Source organism: Cyanistes caeruleus, chromosome 19 (genome assembly GCF_971803275.1).
Source record: "Cyanistes caeruleus chromosome 19, bCyaCae1.hap1.1, whole genome shotgun sequence".
Lineage (NCBI taxonomy): Eukaryota > Metazoa > Chordata > Aves > Passeriformes > Paridae > Cyanistes > Cyanistes caeruleus.
In genome coordinates this window covers 853613-864644 of record NC_141719.1, presented here as the reverse complement: position 1 = coordinate 864644, position 11032 = coordinate 853613, and the positions used below count along the sequence as shown (strand labels likewise).

The window sequence follows — 11032 nt, the reverse complement described above, 5'->3', positions numbered from 1 at the left end:
TGGATGTCTGGATGGATGGATGGATGGATGGATGATGGATGGATGGATGATGGATGGATGGATGATGGATGATGGATGGATGATGGATGGATGATGGATGATGGATGGGGGATGGATGATGGATGGATGGATGGATGGATGATGGATGGATGATGGATGGATGGATGGATGATGGATGGATGATGGATGGATGGATGGATGATGGATGATGGATGATGGATGGATGATGGATGGATGGATGATGGATGGATGGATGGATGGATGATGGATGATGGATGGATGGATGATGGATGGATGATGGATGGATGGATGGATGGATGATGGATGATGGATGGATGATGGATGGATGGATGATGGATGGATGGATGGATGGATGGATGATGGATGATGGATGGATGGATGGATGGATGGATGGATGGATGGATGATGGATGGATGATGGATGGATGGATGGATGATGGATGGATGGATGGATGGATGGATGGATGGATGGATGGATGATGGATGGATGGATGATGGATGGATGGATGATGGATGGATGGATGGATGGATGATGGATGGAAGAGTGAATGGTGGAAGGGAAGTGGTGGTGGTGCCACGATAGATGGATCCATGGGTGGAGGGGATGCTTGACTGCTGAACGGTGCTGGCAGGGAGGCAGGAACAGAGGGACGGCTGCGTGAGGGGAGGGAAGGACAGAGGGCTGGGTGGGCGGAGGAAGCGGGGGGCGGGGGGGCAGGTGCCGGGGCACGGCCGGGGCGGGGCGGCCCGCGCACATGTGCGGGGCGGACCCTCCGCCAGCACCGCCTGCTCTGGTGCCGCCCGGCGCGGAGCGGAGCCCGGCAAGAGCCCGGCGGGGCCGGCCGAGGATGGGCACGGAGCCCCGGCAGCAGCCGCCCCGCAGGTGGGACAGCCAGGGGGGGCGTGCGACCGGGACGGGGGGAAACACCGAGCACGGGGTGTCCCTGTGACCGGGACGGGGGGGAACACCGAGCCCGGGGTGTCCCTGTGACCGGAACGGGGGGAAACACCGAGCCCGGGGTGTCCCTGTGACCGGGACGGGGAGGTCGTGCACACACCGAGCCCGGGGTGACCCGGGCGGGGGCTCCGTACATCCTGTGCCTGAGCAGGAAGAGCTCCCTCCCAGGGTGTCCGTGAAAGGCGTGGGATGGCGCGTTGGTGCGCTGGGCACCGCCGTGCCCGGAGGGGCTGTGTGGTTTGCGGGGGGCTGGCTGTAAATGCGGTTACAGGACGGGGACAGAGAGCGGTGTCGTGTGGTGGTCCCGTGTAACTGCGGGCTTCCTCTTAAGCGGGGTGTCACTACCCGGGGTGGGGGTTTCTCCCCTTGGAAGGGGCTCCCCGCACCGCGTCTCCCTCGGGGTGCCCTTGCAGCCCGTGGCCGGGCGTGCCTGGCGAGGAGGAGCCGGTGTCACCCCGCGGGTGAGGACGGCTCGGCTGCTGTGACTCATTCCGGGACTCCGTGTTTGTTTTCCTCCGCGTGGCCCCACGGAGCTGCTGCTCAGGGCCAGGTGTGGGGCCCTGCCCGCCCCAAGGGACCACCGTGCCGTGGGGGGGTCCCCGGGAAATGCCGGGGGCGCTCCGGCCCCGCCCGGAGGTTGGGCGGTGACTTACCCCGGTCACTGCGACAGGAGCCCTTCCCTGAAGGGACCTAAAGGTCACCAGCCGCCTGCTGCTCCCTCGGCTGGGTGTCCGAGGGGCTGAGGTGCAGCCCCAGGGAAGGCTCTGCTTTGGCAACAGGATGTGGTTTGGGATGTGACAAGCTCAGCAGCGTCACCCCTCCGGCACCGGGGGCTGGACACGCGGCAGTTCCGTGCTGGTTGTTGTGCCAGCCGAGGAGCATCTTCCATCAGGTGCTTCTGTGGCCTCCCGGTGTCACCGGTGTCACCCAGTGAGCCCAGCACGGCCTCGGGTCCTGCTCCCTCCTGCGCCGGCCTCGCCCAGGGGATGCTGAGCTGCTTTGGAGGTGTGAGCCCTGAGGGAGGAAAAGGCCCTGCTGATTCAAATCACTAACGAAAGCGGGAGAAAAGAGCTTTCAGCCCTTTGTTTTCATGTTTGTGACAATGTGGCTGCTGTCACCCAGCACCCGCTAGCTTCGACAAGGGCTGGTTTCGGGGCTGTGCTGCTCCCAGTGCAGTGAAACTGCTCAGGCAGCTGCAGGCTGCTCCTGCTCCTGCTGCTTGCCCTGATGATGAACAGCTGCAATTTATTTTGTTTTCCCATTTAGGTCAATTTTCTAAATCTCAGTCCTCAGCAAACTCCAGGGATTATGCAGGATGTCAAGGCTTTCATTTTCCTGGCTGTCAGAAAGGTCTGTTGATTTGGTGTTTGGGTTCTTTTTTCTCTTGTTCAAAGCACAAACTCGGATGGAGTTGCGAAGCATTTCCAAAACCTGGTTGCAAAGTGGTTTGGAGCTCTGGGTTGCTCAGATTAGAGCTTAAATATAGAAAGGTGAGAAGATAAGGAGCCAGAGCCCGGCTGTGGTGGTTGCAGTGGTTCTGTCCCTCAGCCACGGTAACTGCGTGAGGCTCGAGGGCTCAGGTGATGCTGGGGGTGCTTCAGCTTTCTGAAGGAAGCAGCTGGGCAGAGCCAGCAGGAGCTGGGATGTGAGCGTGGGCCAAGGCCAGCTGCAGCCTCGCCATGTGGTCCCGCTGAACTGAAGCGGGGAGAGCTCAGTGCTTTGCCTTCCCTGGCTCTGTGTGACCACCCCTGCCCTGCTCACGATGGTTCTGCAGCCTGCTCAGGGCAGAGGAAAGGGCGTGAGACGTGTTGGAGGTGCTTCTTCAGAAGGAGAAGGTGGAGTGCTGATATTGGTTGGTTGAGGGGCAATCTCGCGTCTCTGGGCTGTAGGGTGGTGCCATTGGCTTTTCCCTTCTCCCCGTAGAGATCAGGACATCCAGCTGGGACAGAAACCAAAACTGACCCCGTGTGCCTTTTTGCTGAAGGTGAAAATGAAGATGTGGGTTTTGCACTGAGAAAGAAGAACTGAGAGCAGTGGGAAGTGCTGGCAGAGAGGAGCAGTGACTGCTCCAGCAGGATGAGCTGCTCTGGTTGGGCTGCCCGTGCTGCAGCAGTCCCAGGGCTGAGGGATGCTAAAATCAGTGCTCTGCTTCTGCTAGGGACCAGGGACAACCCAGCGTGGCATAGGGACCTTGCCATACTGCAGCTCACCCTGGAGTAGTTTCAACTTCTCGTTTTTGGGTACCTGCTGAGCATGGCAGCGCTGCCCAATTTTGCATTACTCTTCTGCAAGTGGAAAATTGTGCCTGAGGGTGGCAGGGGAAAGTGATCAGGTGAGTGCTCCAGGTGGTTTTTAGCAGTGAGAGGCTTCTTTTGTGTCTGAACTCTGCTCCCAGCAGCGGTTTGAACTTACAGGTGAGAGGATGGGGAAGGAAGATGAGGTGTTTATGGAAGCTCTACCCCCCAAATCTCTGGGCTTTGCAGGGCTGCCATCATTGCAGCTCTGTGCTTTGCTGGTTCGGGCTGGAAATGTCACTGCTTGGAGGAAAACGGGAGCTGTGGATGCAATCCAGACTCTGCAGCTCCTTCCCTCCTCTCTCCTTTGCTTTCGCTTCCCTCAGAGGCTCAGGACTCCCCATCCTTGTCCCGTCTCTCAGGTCCGGTGTGAGGACAGGGTCTCACCCATCCAAAGCCGAGGGCTCCAGGTGACCCACCCAGGGCTGTTTGGTGACGGGGGTGTGATCCAAGGATATTCCCGAGGATCCGGAGGGGCGGACAGGACCTGTCCCCAGCTCTCCCCGCTGGCACCGAGCCCCGTCCGCGGCCTCCTGGGTGGGAGCCCGGGGAGCGGCCGCAGCTTCCGAGCGCCTTTCCCAGCACGGTGACCAAACCCCGCCGTTCCCGTCCTTCTGATCCGTCTTTGGCCGCCAATTAGCACGACGTGAGAACTTGTCTCCCTGCTGACGCGCCCGTGTGATTCCTCAGATGCTTTAATTGCGGTGTTTTCGGCGGCCGGGTGCAATGAAATGGTAATTGTTGTGATTGTGTGCCGGGCGGGAACTGAGAGATGCAGCTCTTTGGCGAAGCCTAATTAGGAAATAGGGACACTGTTGGGAATGGCTCTGCGATGTGATTTTCCTAATGAAAGCCGCTGAATAGGCAGCCTTGTAATGAAGAACAGCCTAGCAAGGGCACTTCCAATTGCTCTTCTCTAGTGTTAATTTTGTATTTCCTCCCCATTGTTTCTAATACCCTCTTGGAAAAGCTTGGAGATAAAATGCTTTATTTCCTTGCGCCTCGTATCCTGTTTGGCAAGCGGCGATTGGAGCATGTGCATCTGGAATACATGAGAGGCCAGGCAGGAGCTCCTTCAGACTTGTTCATCTCTGATTTCAAGCTCTGCGACTGGAAAAAAAAACCACCAAAAAACCCAAGAAAATAAAGCAACTTCAGCTTGCGGCTGCCGGGCTCCCTGGCGCAGCAGGAATTCCTGGCCGGGATGGCAGATGTGCGGCTGGAGCAGAGCGATGCTCCGGGAGCGTGGTGCCGGCGTTTAGAGCCCGAGGCTGGGCTGGTCTCTCCTCAGCTGGTCGAACCTACAGCGGCTGAGAGCTCACCCAGATTCAGTCCCTGGCTTGGTAAAGCCGAGCCTGGAGGCCGGAGCTGCCGGGACAGCTGTGGCTCAGCGCTCGCAGCTGGGCTGCGCTTCCCGGAACGGGGCTGGAAGGCCGCGGTGCCCGGGCACGGCTCCGGGGCTGCCGCCGCACCTGTGCCCGCCTGGGAGAAGGTTCTGGCCCGCAGATGTGAGCGTGAGCCGCTGGCTGAGTTAAACCGGGAATAGCAAAGCGCTCCCTGGCTGCATGGGGCGGTGCCGTGGCGCTGGGACAATTAATTACCAGTGACAATTATCAGTGACAATTAATTACAAGTGACAATTATCAATGGCAATTACCAGTGATAATTATCAATGACTGGGTGCTGCAGGGGCTCTGTTTCTATTTGTAAGAGAGTTGGGGCTGGGCCTTGGCTTCCCCTCAAATGCTGTTTTTCATTGCTCGAAATCCCCACAGTGGCTGGGCTGAGAGCAGCTTGGGCACTCCCCAAACGCTGCGGGTGCCTGTTTTGGGGTGGGCTGAAGCAGAAGTGAGCAGAGCTGGCATGAGCAGCCCATGTGCTGGGGCTGCAGGGCACAGAGCCCGTGTCACGCCGCTCGCGGCTGCTGGATCTGAGCAGGAAGGGCTCAGCTTCACCCTCATCTTGTGACTGCCCTAAGCAGCTGCCGGGGGAGGAATTTGCCACGACTGGATCCTGTGATGGAGGGTTTGTGTGTTCTGAACGCCGGGGTGTTTTCACTCCCGTGTTCACCGGTTCCAGTGCAGGGCTGTGTGGATGGGGCACGGCTGCTGTGTGCACGCTTTGGGAAAGGCTGCCCTGAGCCTGCAGAAGTGTTTTTCATCCCTTCCACAAAGGCCCATTCTTTGTTGTCTCAAATTAGGATGAAACGCTTCCCCTTTCAGCTGCTTCCCCCCTCGCTCTGTGTCTATTTAAACCCTTCAGCACAGAGGCTTCTCGGCAAATAAGCTCCCATCCTTTCAGGTGGCATTTCCCTTTTCTCATTGTTCCTGGCAGTCTGTGCATGTGAAACTCCGCTAATGTTTCTTCATTCTCGGTGTCTTTGTGTTGATAAAGCTCATAAATGGGTACACACGAGTGTGCAGCTGCCTGGGGGAGTCACAGCATCTCTCAGGTGTGGAGGCTTTGCAGTGGGAATGAGGGAATTCCAGCCTGGGAGAGACCTCTGCTGCTCCTCGTCCAGCTGTGGCGATCCTGCCCGAGGCATCAATTAGCTGGGTTGCAATCAAAGCCGTCAAGGTTAATGTTTCCCAAGGGGTGATCATTAATTGGGGATTGTCCTCAGGCTGATCTGCTCTGATGCTGTTCCCTCAGGGAACTGCAGGGTGTGGAGGAATGGTTGCAAACTCACTTTTATGACCCAGAGCCTGGAAACTCCATGGTCCTGAGCTGCCACACCCTGGTGCTGAGTTTAGACGTGATGGAGGATACTGAGGGTTAAACACCCTCCCACCTGGCCCAGGTGGGCTCCAACCAGAGCCCCACCATGAGGGTGATGCTTTGGGATGAAGGGACCAGCCTTTGGAAATGGGGTGTTTACAGTGACTGTCAGCTCAGCTCCCAGAGCAGGGCTGGGATGAAGGACTGGGGAAGACTTTTCTCTTTTTGGGAGAAAAACACCTGTGCCAGGATGCTCCAGCCCATCCTGGGAGGACCTGGAAGCTGGAAGTTCATGTGCTGAGCTCCCTGCTCCTGTGGTGGGTGCTTGGAGGGACTTGGGAGCTTGCTCTGAGGTGAGGGCTGTGCCAGCCTGGCTGGAGGCTCTTCAGAGCTGGATTGCTCTCGGTGTCACTTTTGGCTGTGGCGTCACCTTCAGATCCAGTCCCTGAGCTGGGGAGAGGGGATGGAGAGTCATGGACAGGTTCTTCATGTGGAGAAGGGGGCACCTCTTGCCTTGTGCTCTCCGTGGATCTTTGGGCTGCCAGGGATGTAGCTCTGGCTGTACAAGGCCAGCTCAAGGGATGGTCCAGCTCAGGGCCCTGCCCTCAGGCAAGGGCAGCCCAGGGGCTTGGACCTCCTTACTGCGGTGGGACTGCCCCAGCCTCCCCAGTGCCAGCACCTTCCCTTTGTGCTGCCTGTCCTGCTTCACCTCCACAGGCCCGGCACGCCTGGGACACGGGAATGGCCTCCAGCACTGAGCCTGCTGCTTCCCAGAGGGGAGCACGGCCTTTGGAAAGGTTTCAGGCTCTGGGCTCATTGTTCTCCCTCACAAAGAAGTGTGGATACTGCCGTGGCTGTTTGAGGGTGCTCTGGGGATGAAGCCTGTGGGGCCTGGCCATGCCCTCTCCTTGGGCTGTCCCTTGGAGACTTCCCTTCTTCGCCACACTGTGATGGGGATGCTGTGGCTGTGCCACTCCAAGTGGGGCTTGCACCCTCCTGTCAGGTTTGGGAATCCCAGCCTTGTCCTGAGGGTGATGAGGACTGCTGAAAACGTCCCTGCCATCCTCTGTCATTTGTGGCGCTGCAGCCAGAGGTGCTGGGAGCAGGCTGAAGGGTTTGGGCAACCAAGCCAGGGACTGAAAAGGCTTCTGGGTTCCCAGCAGGGCCTCCACAATGGCAGGAAGCAACTTCTAAAGCTTCCTTTGGATACACAGGGCCTTGGGGGAAAGATTTACTTGCTTGTTTATGCTGGAAGTTAATCTGTTTAGTGGGTTTGGCATTAGAGCTCACAAAAAGCCCTCAGAAATGGTCACGCTGCTTGTTTGTAGGGCTTTGTCTCTCACTTACTTTGTTTCACAGCTGGAGGAGTTAAGCAGAGACAGAGCCAATTGAAATCTCACGTGTAAACTTGTTTTTCCAAACAGCCAGAAGGAATTAGGATCAACTCTCCCCTTCTGCATCATGAGGGAGCTGCAAGGGGAAGGCAGTGGGGCAGGGATTGGGGTCCCCTCTGGGAGGGACCCTTGTGCCGCTTTGCTGGGATGGTTCCTGCCCCTCTTCAGGCTGGGAGATGTTTTTTCAACAGAAAAAAACCAACAGTCCCAACCCAGCACCCCTCCCTATGAGCCAGGCTAGCGGAGGAAGGAGCCACAGGACATTTGTGGGGTGCAGGAAATCTTGGGGAGGGTTTGGAGAGGCACAGGAAAGCGCTGGCTCAGTGGAATGCAGAGTGGGTGATGAGAAGCTTTCCTGCTGTCGCAGTATTGGGGTTTCCCTTTGCTCTATGCTGCCCCAAACGTGACAGTGCCACCCACATGTGACCTGCACGGGAGCAGAGATTTTCCCCAGGGCCCCCTCGTACAGGGCAGCTGCTGTAGCAAACGTGGCACAGGGACCGTGCCTGCAGCGGGAGGTGCTGGGTGTCCTCCTGACCCAAACCCTTCCTTGGAGCATCTTCAGCTGCCAGGAGTTGATGGGAGGAGCTCAGCACTGAGTCTGTGTGGGCATGGACCCCAGGCCCAGGTGTCCCACTGGCTTTTGGGAGGCTCTCCTGCTGAGCATGGAAACAGCTCAAAATGGACTTTTACCCTGGTGAGTGACCACAGACCCCCCTCCCAGCGGGGACATCCCCTTGTGCCCTGTCCCTGGGGAGTGTTGGGAGGAATCACTGGGCACTGCTGTGTCCTTCAGTTCCTTCTCAGCAGGAACAGCTTGGGCTGCTGCTGTACTTTGGGAAACACCATTTTTTCCCCTCTAAATTATGTGCTTGCTGAATTTTTTGTTTTCCCCCACCCCTTCTCTCTGGTGACACACAGGAACTCCTGTGCTGAACTTCCACCATCCCCAGAGAGGAGCCCTGGGGCTTCCCCCACACCCTGCTGGTGACACCCTGCTCCTGTCAGGCTGTGACCACACCACAGCTGTCCCCAGTCTAAATCCTCATGGGATTTCACTTGGAGCCAGGAATTGCCTGTGATGCTGGGCAGAACGTCAGCCTTCACTGTGGTGACAATGACTGGTAGAGGCCAAAATTAACTCTTGCATCATGTGGCCAGGGGTTTTCAGAATTGCTGCCAGGAACAAGAGCATTTCCTCTCTGAAAACCGAGCTATAAAACTGGGTTGATCTTACTCACATCAGATCTGTGTCATTTCTGTTGGCCTTGGGGTTTTTGAGGAGGAAAATAGAGATTGCTCTCGCCCTGGCTGAGTTTTGCCAAACTCACAGAGCCCAGTAAGGGTGGGCAGGCCTTGGCACAGGGTGCCTGGATCCCTGGAAGTGCCCAAAGCCCTGGAGCAGGTGTCTGATCAGAAATCTTATGATGAGAAGTTCATCACCAGGATGACAAGAGAGGATGATGGTTTCACCCCGAAAAAACTCAAATTATGTTGTGGTTGGGTTTTGTCTGTTTTAGGGGCAGCTCTGCCTAATTTTCTTTGTAAAAAAGTGATTGAAAAAGGAGTTGACTCAAGAGAGGAGAGGCAGTGACTGCAGCTCTCAGCCAAGATCCTCCGTGGGCACTCGGGTGCTGGAGCCTTGCCCGTTCCTCTGCCTCCAAATCCCACTTGAACACAACTGCTGAGCTCCCTGGAGCTGGTCCTGAAGGAGCCTTGGCAGGGTGGGTGGGAGGTGAATCTTCCTCCAGGAGGGCTGGGAGGTGCTTGGTTAGAGGCACAGGGAGTTTTTGAATAAGCTCAGGTGTGGTTTTGTGCCTGGTCCTGCCGGAGCTGATGGGAATTTTGCTCTTGGCTGAAGAGCCAATGCAACCTGGCTGTGGAAATGAGACCTGTGCTGCCCTGTCCCACACATTCCAGGCTGTTGATGTCCCTGGCTGTTTGTTGCCACCCCTCAGGTGCTCCAAATGACTAAATAATGATGCCTTTATTTTCTCTAATTTGTGTTTTCTGCATTATCCGCTCTCTATTTCACTCATCAGTGAAATACCTGCCAAAACTCTACCTCAGGAAGGTTTAAAGTGCACACTCCACCTTCAAAGGTGGGAATCACTTGGAGCAGAGGTTTTTAGAGTGGTGGTTGTTGGAAGGCTGCTCATTCTGACCTGTAGCACTCAGATTTTCACCTGGCTTCCTGGAGGCGGAATTCTAGCATGGAATCCTGAGGGTCCTCAGCAGACAAAATCACCTGTACAAACACTGGGCTCCACTTTTGTTTGATATGAACTGGATTTGGGCATGAAAGAAGTAAAACCCAAACTAAGCCTGGCTGCAATTTCCATGTTCCCATAATTGCATTATCTGAGCTTCTTATGGGCTTTGAAACATTTGGTTGTGCAACTGCTGGCAAAGAAATGAAGTGGGATTATTCCTGTTGTGCAGGTGGGAAGCAGCTCAGGAGAATAAGGATGGAAGTTTTCTTGCTTGGGGATGGCCTAAAAGGCCTAAAGATTCCACTTAGACTGCCCTGAAGAGGAATTCCAGCTGGCTGGGGTGAGCTGCCTCCACAGCAGGTGCTCTGTGTCTGGAGATGTTAATTTGTTTGATCACCTCAGTTTTGCATAGGTAAAGTTGGAGGCAATGACTCCTGTCCCTGGACAGACCTGGAGCCAGCGTGGAGCTCCCCGGCAGAGCGAGGAGCTGATGGGGTGCTCCAAGGCCACTGCATGAGTTATTGGTTTTCCCCCTTGCTCCAACTCCATCATTTCCTGGGGCTCAGGATGATAACCCTGAGGTTTCTGGCCTTGCTGACGTTGCAAGGAACGGGACACCAGGAGCGCTGGCTGCTGTGCCTCGCGTGCTGGCAGAAGTTCACAAAGATGACAGGGTCCCTTCCAACCCAAAGCACACTATCCACAAACTCCTTAGGGGGCACAGTGCCCCTGACCACCCACAGCCAGCCCTGGACAGCTGAATTCAACTGAATCCTTGTCAAGATCAGTATTTTGTAGGCCAGCAGTGGCAGTTTCCTTCTTTAGCTGGTGGTGAGCCTCGACTTGACCCCTGCAGTGGTTTCTCCCTCTCTGAGCAGCCACGCTTTGGGGAGTTTTTGGAGAGGAACTGGGTTTTCCTGCTGAATCCCCTCCTGTGGTGGGGCTGTGGTGCTCAGCAATGATGGAACCTGAGCTGCTTCTCTGGGGCCGTTGCTCTGGGCTGCAGCTCCTTGTGCTCTGCTGCAGTGGGAGCTGTGGGAAGCCACGTCCCAGCCTGACCTGCCTGACACCTCCTTGCCGGTAATTTGTACCCAGTGGGACAGGAGAGGCTGGCCAGGGCATGAACTACCTCAGGAGAGACCTAAATGGCTCAGGAAGGTGAATCTGCCAGTCCATGTGACCTATGAACTTAAAACTCTCTCTGATCTTATCAGGCCTTTCACACAGGCAACTCCATCCCTCATATTCAGGTTACCCCATCTGAAAGGCTGAGGCTGCATTGTTTGTGAGGAGAATAAATGGCCACTGATACCAAATGCATCCAAATTTTCTTTGTGGTTTATCCCAGAAGAGCAAATATTCACCAGCCCTTATTTCTTCCCTCTGGCTCTGCCCCAGACTATCAGGGCTGGACAAGGGCCTTGAGTTTCCTTCT

At 56.2% G+C, this 11032-nt stretch overlaps 1 protein-coding gene across 3 annotated transcripts in view; it reads left to right on the top strand.

Annotated features, from left to right (window-relative positions):
• Window positions 1-771: 771 nt before the first annotated feature.
• The window catches only part of PIK3R5 (phosphoinositide-3-kinase regulatory subunit 5), a 38979-nt gene continuing 28718 nt past the window's right edge, over window positions 772-11032 (top strand). Inside the window, exon 1 of one of the 3 annotated variants that reach the window (XM_086857059.1) lies at window positions 772-903. The gene's annotated coding sequence lies outside the window, so the exon portion shown is untranslated. Of the gene's footprint in view, window positions 904-2300; window positions 2329-11032 lie in introns of those variants that run through there. The other 2 variants (XM_086857056.1, XM_086857057.1) reach the window with 2 other exon arrangements.